The sequence below is a fragment of the Neoarius graeffei genome, chromosome 22 (assembly GCF_027579695.1).
Source record: "Neoarius graeffei isolate fNeoGra1 chromosome 22, fNeoGra1.pri, whole genome shotgun sequence".
In the NCBI taxonomy this organism is placed as follows: Eukaryota; Metazoa; Chordata; class Actinopteri; order Siluriformes; family Ariidae; genus Neoarius; species Neoarius graeffei.
This window is the reverse complement of record NC_083590.1, coordinates 43,934,878-43,945,653: the sequence shown is the minus strand read 5'-3', so window position 1 is coordinate 43,945,653 and position 10,776 is coordinate 43,934,878.

Genomic DNA, 10,776 nt, shown 5'->3' with positions numbered 1-10,776 from the left:
GATGCTCATTTTCATGGTTTATTTCATATCGGTTGTTTTAATTGCTATTGAATGTCACTTTTCATGGAGTGCATACTGTAATTCAAATAAATATATACTGAAAATATTTTGAACTACATTGTTATTTATGTGCAAATTTAAGTTTGGTATTTACGGTCACATTTAACTACATTATACTGGACATATGTGCTTAGTGACCATCGCATTCCAGATTTAGTCATTTTGCTTTTTGTTATAATAACCTCCACTCTTCTGGGAAGGCTTTCCACAAGATTGTATAAAGTAATACATATATACATACACACACACACACACACACACATATATATATATACAGTTGTGTTCAGAATAATAGCAGTCCAACATGACTAACCAGATCAATCACTGCTTTTGGTAGAAATTGTATTACTACATGGCAAATAATTTACCAGTAGGTGTAGTAAAGTCGTAGAAAACCAACAGACCCAACATTCATGATATGCATGTTCCTGAGTCTGTGTAATTGAATAATTAAGTGAAAGGGGCGTGTTCAAAATAATAGCAGTGTGGAGTTCAATTAGTGAGGTCATTCAGTCTGTGAAAAAACAGGTGTCAGTCAGGTGGCACTAATTTAAGGATGAAGCCAGCACATGTACATCCATTTCTCTCTGAAAACCTGAGAAACATGGGTCGTTCCAGACATTGTTCAGAAGAACAGCATGTTTTGATTAAAACATTGATTGGAGAGGGGAAAACGCATAAAGAAGTGCAGAAAATGATAGGCTGCTGGGCTAAAATGATCTCCAATGCTTTAAAATGGTCAACAAAACCAGAGAGACGTGGCAGAAAATGGAAGACTACCATTCGAATGGATCGAAGAATAGCCAGAATGGCAAAGACTCAGCCAATGATCAGCTCCAGGGTGATGAAAGACAGTCTGAAGTTACCTGTGAGTACTGTGACAATTAGAAGACGCCTGTGTGAAGCTAATCTATCGGCAAGAAGCTCCCGCAAAGTCCGACTGTTAAAAAAAAGACGTGCTGAAGAGGATACAATTTGCCAAAGAACACACTGACTGGCCTAAAGAGAAATGGAGAAACATTTTGTGGACTGATGAAAGTAAGATTGCTCTTTTTGGGTCCAAGGGCCGCAGACAGTTTGTCAGACGACCCCCAAACAGTGAATTCAAGCCACAGTACACTCTGAAGACAGTGAAGCATGGTGGTGCAAGCATCATGATATGGGGATGTTTCTCTTATTATGGTGTCGGGCCTATTTATCGCATACCAGGGATCATGGATCAGTTTGCATATATCAAAATACTTGAAGAGGTCATGTTGCCTTATGCTGAAGAGGAAATGCCCTTGAAATGGGTGTTTCAAAAAGACAACGACCCCAAACACACCAGTAAGCAAGCAGCATCTTGGTTCCAGACCAACAAAATGAAAGTTATGGAGTGGCCATCCCAGTCCCCGGACCTTAAGCCGATAGAAAACTTGTGGGGTGACATCAAAAATGCTGTTTCTGAGGCAAAACCAAGAAATGCAGAGGAATTGTGGAATGTTGTCAAATCATCCTGGGCTGGAATACCTGTTCACAGGTGCCAGAAGTTGGTCGACTCCATGCAACACAGATGTGAAGCAGTTCTCAGAAACCGTGGTTATTCAACTAAATATCAGTTTAGTGATTCACAGGAATGCTAAATCCTAAAGATTTTTTCAGTTTATACAGTCAATATTTGAGTTTGTAATGAAAAATGCAGACACTGCTATTTTTTTGAACAGCCCAAAATTCATTTTTCTTCATTTTCTGTAAAGTAATTAAAACATTGATACATTTTTCTTCATGTTTTGATGTAGAATATAATGTGCAGTGTTCCCAATGCATGGAAATAAAAACTATTATAAGGATTTTGAGCTTTACTCACGTTTTTAAACACACTGCTATTATTTTGAACACGACTGTATATATATATATATATATATATATATATATATATATATATATATATATATATATATAAAAAATGTGTGTGTGTGTGTGTGTGTGTGTCTGCCCAGCTGATAACCATCCCACAGGAGTTCTGGTATAGTGTGACTCTTCTCGTCTAATCTTAAATGTGTTTTAAATAAATGCACTCTGCTAACCAAGGAGTTAAATCCTCTGGGATATAGGAAAAGGAAATAGTAATGTACAGACATGAATTCCTCATAAGAAAAATAGAAATTACAGTAATTTCCAATACTGCTTGTGGACCTACTGTATTATGTGCACTTGTATTCAAATACTTCCAGAAGATTTGTTTGTCAGGAGAAAAGTTATGCACATAAAACAGCCTCCAAGCTGAAAGGCCTGCTGGTGAAATTTTGATCATATTTACAGGTGAGCTAAATGGCATTAACAAAATCTACAGACTTCAGATTTGATCAAAAACAGCATTAGCAGGGCTCGACCTTAACTTTTAAACTTAATTTCCACTTGCCTTCCCCCAATATTATCACTTGCCTCCTATTTTGCATGTACTATATTTTTTTTTAGGAAAGCCATAGAATAGTTATGAATTGCAACATAAAATGAAGATCACACACTGAGTTGAAGTTTGGTTATTGGTTATTTTTTACTTGGAACGGACAATAACAATTTTATCCAAAATAGTTTTTCCTGCCTTAGTCGATTTTGTTTCCATTTCACATGCAGCTGTTGTAAAGTTCAGTGTGTTTGTGTAGAACTCTCCCAGACTGTAGGTTCATTACTCAATGTAAAAATCATAAAATAGAAACTATAACAAAGTTTGGATGAAGAAAATAGGGTGCCAAGACTTTAACAGTACTGTGTTTGAGAATATTATATTTTGTTCTATCATCCACCTCTAGGTTAAAAAACAAAACCTGCGCTGCCTCATGACAGACAGGCCCTGTCTGTCATGAGGCAAACAGGATAATGTTTGAGTTTAAAATTGTTTCGTATGTAGGTTGTGGGTGTTTTATACAGACCTGGCAACCTGTAACTGAATCAGCACAGCCGGTCTGTCATCACACAGCGCGGGGTTATTTTTTTTGTTTTTTTAAAAATAAACCTAGAGGTGGATGACATAACAAAAAAAAAAAAAAAAGATATATAAATATATTGCACAGGACTGTGTTCCTCTGATAACAGAAACAAAGCTCCAGCTCTCTCTGCTCTTAATCTGTTCTGTTCTTTCGGGATTTATCGTGCATGTCGCTCTTTGTTGAGTTTTTAATGCCCAAGTTGTTTGAAACCAATCTGGGTTTTCTGTGTTGAATAAGGAAGCGGCTTCACCTGTAAGAAAATCAAAACACTTTCATGAAGGCGTTAACTTGAATGTGAGTAGAAAAGAAAAAAAACGAGATTCTTAAGCAAATTCTTTCATACTCACTTCTGACTTTGTTTTTGTAAAATACATTTTAAATACAATCGTGAATTTCTCTGGAGTTTTTAGGCTGAGCTCCTCTCCTTGTATTCTTTAACCGCTCGTTTCCTCATTGTTCTTGAAGCATTTGCTTCTATTTGTTAACATTTTTCTTGATAGCAGGGAGACGGGAATGCCTTTTATCCATTTCTCTGTTTGAACGAGCAAAAACAGTGCAAAAATTAACCATGTTGAAGACAGATTAAGCCTTGTTTACGTGAAAGACGGTGTCTGTCTGACCCCAGCTGTTATCATGTGATGCATGACATCATGCACAAGGAGTCTACAAACAGTACGCGTACCATACTACAACAGCGGGGGTATATAAAATAACTTGCAAAGCAGGAAATGAAACCGAGACATAATGGTGGATACGTAGTGAGGGACACTTTTAGGAACTGAAATAAAAAGATCAAAAAGTCAAATTTTTGCGGTGCTAGTTCGTAATATATGCTCATTCCAACTTGCCCGGTTGGGCATGTCGGGGACATATCCCACTTGCCTGAATGCATGTTTCACTTGTCCTGGGCAATCGGGCAGTCCTTAATGTTGAGCCCTGATTAGGGACAAAATACCAGACTGAGTCATAGCTAACTAATTTTTTTTCAACCAGTTGATTCAAAAAGTCTAAACAGCCATTCCAAGCTAACCTACACATCATAGTCATTTTTTCAAATCTCACCAGGTGTTAAAAACTGCAGCTCATTACAAAGATATACACTGTGTGCACAATTATTAGGCAAGTTGTATTCCTGATGATTAATTTTATCGTTGAACAAATACAGTGCTCTCAGTCAATCCAAATTGTTAATAAACCTAAAACCAGAATGATTAACAAAGGAAAGGGGAGTTTAGGCCTTCTCAGGGGAATATATAAGTGTGCAGAATTATTATGCAACTAAATGAAAAGCTTAAAGTTTCCCATCTCACTTGTTTATTTTAATTTTCAGTGTAACAAATAAACAACTCAGAATTAACAAATAAACACTTCTAGCATTTCAAAAATATTCAGTGACCAATATAGCCACCCTTCTTTTCAATAACTGCCATGAGCCTTCCATCCAGTCTGTTAGTTTTTTGATTTGTTGACGATCAACTTTTTGTGCAGGAGCAACCATGGCCTCCCAAATGCTATTCAGAGTGGTGTATTGTCTTCCCTCGCTGTAAATCTCATGCTTAAGAAGGGGCCACAAGTACTCAATAGGGTTTAAGTCAGGTGAGGAAGGGGGCCATGTCATTACTTTGTCATCTTTAAGGCCTTTGTGGGCTCGCCAAGCAGTGGAGTACTTGGGTGCATGTGATGGTGCATTGTTCTGCATAACAATCATGGCCTTCTTGAATGATGCAGACTTCTTCCCATACCACTGCTTGAAGAATGTATCTTTTAGAAACTGGCAGTAGGTTTGGAAGTTGATGTTAAGTCCATCTTCAACCTGAAATGGTCAAACTACCTCATCCTTAATAATAGCAGCCCATGCCATTACCCCTCCACCACCTTGCTGGTGTCTGAGTCAAAGTGCCCTGTGTCCATTAGTTATCCAGCTATGGGCCCATCCATCTGGTCTATCCAGAGTCACTCTCATTTCATCTGTCCATAAAACCTTTGGAAAATCTGTCTTCAGATATTTCTTGGCCCAATCTTCACATTTCAACTTGTGAGTCTTGTTTAGTGGTGGTCGTGTTTCAGCCTTCCTTACCTTGGCCATGTCTCTGAGCACCGAACGCCTTATCCTTCTGGACACTCCAGGTTGGTTGCAGTTCTAGAATATTGTGGCACTGGAGGATAATGGGTTCCTGGTAGCTTCATGTTTAATCCTTCTCAAGTCTTTTGCGGTTAATTTGTGTCTTTTCTTCTCCACACATTTTTTGCGACCCTGTTGACTATTTGCAACAAAACGTTTGATTGTTCTGTGCTCACATTTCTATAGCTTAGCTATTTCAAGAGTGCTGCATCCCTCTGATAGGCATTTTATAATTTTTGTCTTTTCAGTGTCTGTTAAATCTCTTTTTTGGCCCATTTTGCCTGAGATAAAGAAGCTGCCTAATAATTATGCACACCTTAATATAGGATATTAATTACTTTAGGTCACACCCTCCCTCATTACACAAATAAATACCACCTGAGAATGCTTAAATCCAATTAGCATTCAAGTGTATCTAGCTTGCGGTTGGAAAACATGCATAGAAATAATGGTAGGGTCAGAGTACTCACTTGCCTAATAATTGTGCACACAGTGTATATCTGAAGTTAATATATATGAAAAATCACAGGGATAGGTCACTCCAGTACTGTTACCATGACGATGGAAGACACACCCCTTGGAGCACCCTCCAAAGATGCCAATGCAGTGACCTTTTGCACTGTGGAATTTTCCATAGAGAGCTTGATCAGACCAGGCTGAGATGGGCACCTAAAAATAGCTCACTTGAAACAATATTGCAGCAGAATACATTTTGGTTGTCAGTTGCTCACAGTTTCCTGAGCTGAGAAGAATTATTACACCTCATTTTGCTGTCACGGAAGTCACAAAAGTGAGTATTTAGTTTTTATTTCCTAGAAATAAACCCACTTTGGAAAGAAACAAATTTTGTTTATAAATCTACTATAATCAAGCTAACTAAAACTGGTATTATGTATAATGTAAGGGCTTTATTGTGTTGAGTAAATCTACATTAAAGTCTGTCACGGAAGTCACACTGATTTGTCACGGAAGTCACATACCAGTAACTAATAACCTTGTCTCAACATTAATATTTGTGATCAGCCAGTTTTTTAAACATTCTCTGATAACATTTTGGAAAACTTTGTTCACCAAGTTGAACTAAGGACCACTTTATTCTGTGCATTGTTATGTGGGAGTTTAAAAATAAATAATAATAAATAGATACAACTTTTACACTTTGTTTCATACTGGTGGAGGTACTCGTCATGGAAGTCACAGACTTCCAGTGCTCTCCAAGGTCAGCAATTTACTAATTTATGATGGCTTGCTTAATTTAGGAATCTCTAGACTTCCCCCTGGTATACTGTGTGAGACAAATGGTACATCTCTCCCAGAAGGCTACGAACTGGATAAAACATTTCTTCAGTCAATGTTTTTGAGGATGTAGCTGTCATGGAAGTCACATTTTCCTCCTGTTTTTTTTTGTATGAAAATGTAGTTAGAAATGAAAAAAATGTTGGCTATACTAAGGAGCTGTATAATGTCCATGAAATAAATGCATAACATTTTAAATTTGTTCTGGAATTTATGGGCCATAGATTGACTTCAACCAAATTTGAGTAGCTTTCGTCACGGAAGTCACCTTGGAATGGCTGTAAACATCTACAAATTTGAAGAACTGAAAGCATATATGCAGAGCCATGGCCTCACTTTTGTTTATAAATGCCTTGAGACCTCAAGAATGGCACATGAATAGTTTTAAGCATGAACAATAAATCTCATTCATCTCATTATCTCTAGACGCTTTATCCTGTCCTACAGGGTCGCAGGCAAGCTGGAGCCTATCCCAGCTGACTACAGGCGAAAGGCAGGGTACACCCTGGACAAGTCGCCAGGTCATCACAGGGCTGACACATAGACACAGACAACCATTCACACTCACAGTCACACCTACGGTCAATTTAGAGTCACCAGTTAACCTAACCTGCATGTCTTTGGACTGTGGGGGAAACCGGAGCACCCGGAGGAAACCCACGCGGACACGGGGAGAACATGCAAACTCCGCACAGAAAGGCCCTTGCCGGCCACGGGGCTCGAACCTGGACCTTCTTGCTGTGAGGCGACAGCGCTAACCACTACACCACCGTGCTGCCCCAACAATAAATTAATATAGTAATTTAAAAAGTATAAAGTGATTTATATAGGTAGCGCTCTGAGTGAATGACCTTGACATCTGTAACGTCACCGCAGGAAGTCTATCGGTCTCGCCACCATTTCTGCTATACTAAAAAAACAGAGCTGACTGCAGCTCCAATCCTCCATTTTGAGCTAATTTATCGCCATGCCACGTAGATGTGCCAGCAACATGACAGAAGGTGGATTTACGTTGCATTCATGGCCCAAGAATGTTCAAACTGCAAAGATTTGGACGCGTTTTGCGAGAAATTCACAGGCACGCTGGGCGCCTAGAAAATGGTGTCTCCTCTGCAAATTTTACTGAGGACTCATACGAGACCTCTGATCTGTTGAGGACCGTTGGCTATAAGCCTGTATTGAAAGAGGGTGCAGTACCAACAATTAAATAAAACTACAAGAAAAGGAAAGTAATTTTATTTATTTTTTAAATTTTTTTTTAAAGGAAAGTGAGTTCAGTTGCACCAGTTCTCCCAGAGTGAGCCGAAGATTGTCGGTAAAACGCGGGACGGAACAGGACGTGACATATCACTCAGGCAGTGACCTCCCCGTGGTTGTTGCTAAAACCGGTGACGTCCCATTCCATCCTGGGTTTTAGTAATTACCTGAGCCGAGCAGTAATGGCGGAGTACTCAGTATGGACAAAATAGAGAATGAGTGGAGCAGCCATCTGATTTCTAAAGTGGATATTGCTGCCATCTCGCGCTTACATGGAAGAAGCGAATGAACAACAAAGTCAGATTATTTCAAAACAATCAGCCACAAGATTGGCCTTCAAGAAGCGAGAACACAGATGGGTAAGCGCCGATTTGCATTTGGATACAAAACAACAACAACACGTTTACCTGCATTTAGATTAATACATCTAACTTGTATCATACTTGCCAACTTTTCAAAATTCTCATGGGGGAGAAAAGTGCGTGAACGACATTTTCAATTGGACGAGGGTATGATTTGCAGTTGAAATGATAAAAACAGTGGATCCCAATTAATTGCAAACCATTTGAAATTTATACAGTTAAAGAGGTTTTGAATTGTTGATATTGTTCTCTCAGTTACTATAGGTTATGGGATTCGTGTATCAGGCCTGAGATAGCTCAGAGTGAAAAATCTGAAATAATACTCGTCTTGAATTTTAATATAATAACAATGAAAGGGAAGTCTTAAATCAAATTTTTAGCTGAAAAATCTCATGCCTGAATATTGTATACATACAGAGACCCACAGAAAATAACACAAGTGATACTTTAGAAGAATGTTTTATAATTTCTTAAAATGGTCACAATGAATGAAAGTATTATTGGATTGCATCAAATGTGTTTTCCTTCTGTAAGCTCATGTAAAAATGCAGAGAACTATAATATCATATAAATTAAATAAAATTTTAATAAGATTTAACCAAAATAATAACAAATCAATTAAATAAATACTGCACTGTCTTAGTACTACTAAAATGCATCTCTCTCACTAAACACTTTCCAACAGAATTTTTAAAAAGCACTAGAAATCCTATCAAAATCTTATCGGAATGCATCAAAGGAATTTGCTCATTTGCAAACTTTGAAAGTTTTCAAACAAAATTTAAAAATGCCACTATAAATACTACCATACTATCAAAATATACTCCACAAAGAAATTCACTCGAATGCAAAATTTTAGTACTACCAAAATACACTCACTAGTAATCTTTCACTTAAAACCTCAAAATCAATCACTTTCCAGATAATTAACTTGTAAACTTTCACTTAAAACTTTCAAATATAAATTCAAAATAGCACTAAGACACTACCACACTATTCAAATACACTCATCAAACAAATTCTCTGTCATGCAAAATTTTAATAAACACTTTAGAAGTTAGGGCGGCACGGTGGTGTAGTGGTTAGCGCTGTCGCCTCACAGCAAGAAGATCCGGGTTTGAGCCCCGTGGCCGACGAGGGCCTTTCTGGGCGGAGTTTGTATGTTGTCCGCGTGGGTTTCCTCCGGGTGCTCCGGTTTCCCCCAAAGACATGCAGGTTAGGTTAACTGGTGACTCTAAATTGACCGTGAATGTGAGTGTGAATGGTTGTCTGTGTCTATGTGTCAGCCCTGTGATGACCTGGCGACTTGTCCAGGGTGTACCCCGCCTTTCGCCCGTAGTCAGCTGGGATAGGCTCCAGCTTGCCTGCGACCCTGTAGAACAGGATAAAGCGGCTAGAGATAATGAGATGAGATCAGATTCTGTGTATCTGCTTTAAGCACATCATCTGATCTATTAGACAAGACAAATTTAATATTGTGTGATTTCTGCATCCAGATGATGTAAAGTTGAACTTTAGTGATTAAAGATTTCTGAGTTTCAAAATATTATATACAGCACTTGCCACAATTATTGGCACTCCCCGTAAAGAAGAGTAAAAAAGGGTTTTAAAAATCCACCTTTTGGTGAAGTAGTGTCATCTCACACTGAAAAAAAAGAGAAAAATCCAACTTTTCATTGAAATAAATTTATTCAGGGAAAAACAAATCCCGCCTCAAGAAATAATTATTTTCAACAAAAACAGGTATCACCATTATTGGCACCCCTGGAAATTATAGTGAACTCAATGTAACTGAAGCATGTTTCCCATTTAAATTGTACATTTTTTAGTTGATTGGAGTGTGTAGGAACTTTCAAGCTGTAATCCATGACTTCCTGATTAACTGGGATACAAATATGAGGTGACAAAGGTAAAAAAAAAAAAAGAAAGAAAAGAAAGCTACTTGCCCCTCACCTGAAAATGACCATTTCTACTGTTCAAGCAATAATAAAAAAGTAAACAACAACTGGAAGTGTTACAAACTTGCCTGGAAGAGGAACCAAGTTTATTCTGCCCAATGTCCAGTGAGGATGATGGTAAGAGATCAAAAAAAAAAAAAATTCTCAAGGAGCACTGTTGGTGAATTACAAGAACAAGTAAAACCTTGGGGTTTCTAAGTCTCCAAAACCACTATCAGCCCCCACCTCCATGCCAACAGATTATTTGGAAGGTCTGCCAGAAAAAAAGACTTCTGTCACTTAACCACAAACATAAGTGCCTAAAATTTGCGAAATACTACTACAACTTTGACTGGAGCCGTGTTCTCTGGTCTGATGGAACAAAAATGGAGCTTTTTGGCAATAAACACTCATGGTGGGTTTGGTGTAAAAAGAAGGATGGCTATAATGAAAAGAACCTGATCCCAACTATAAAATATGGTGGAGCTTTTGGGTCTGTTTTTCCTCCAAAGGCCCTGGAAACCTTGTTAGAAGAAGAAACCTTTATTCGTCACATGCATACTTCAAGCACAGTGAAATTCATCCTCTGTATTTAACCCATCTGAAGCAGTGAACACATGCACACACTCAGAGCAGTGGGCAGCCACACCAGAGCACCTGGGGAGCAGTCAGGGGTTAGGTACCTTGCTCAAGGGCACCTCAGCCCAAGGCCGCCCCACGTCAACCTAACTGCATGTCTTTGGATTGTGGGGGAAACCGGAGCACCCGGAGGA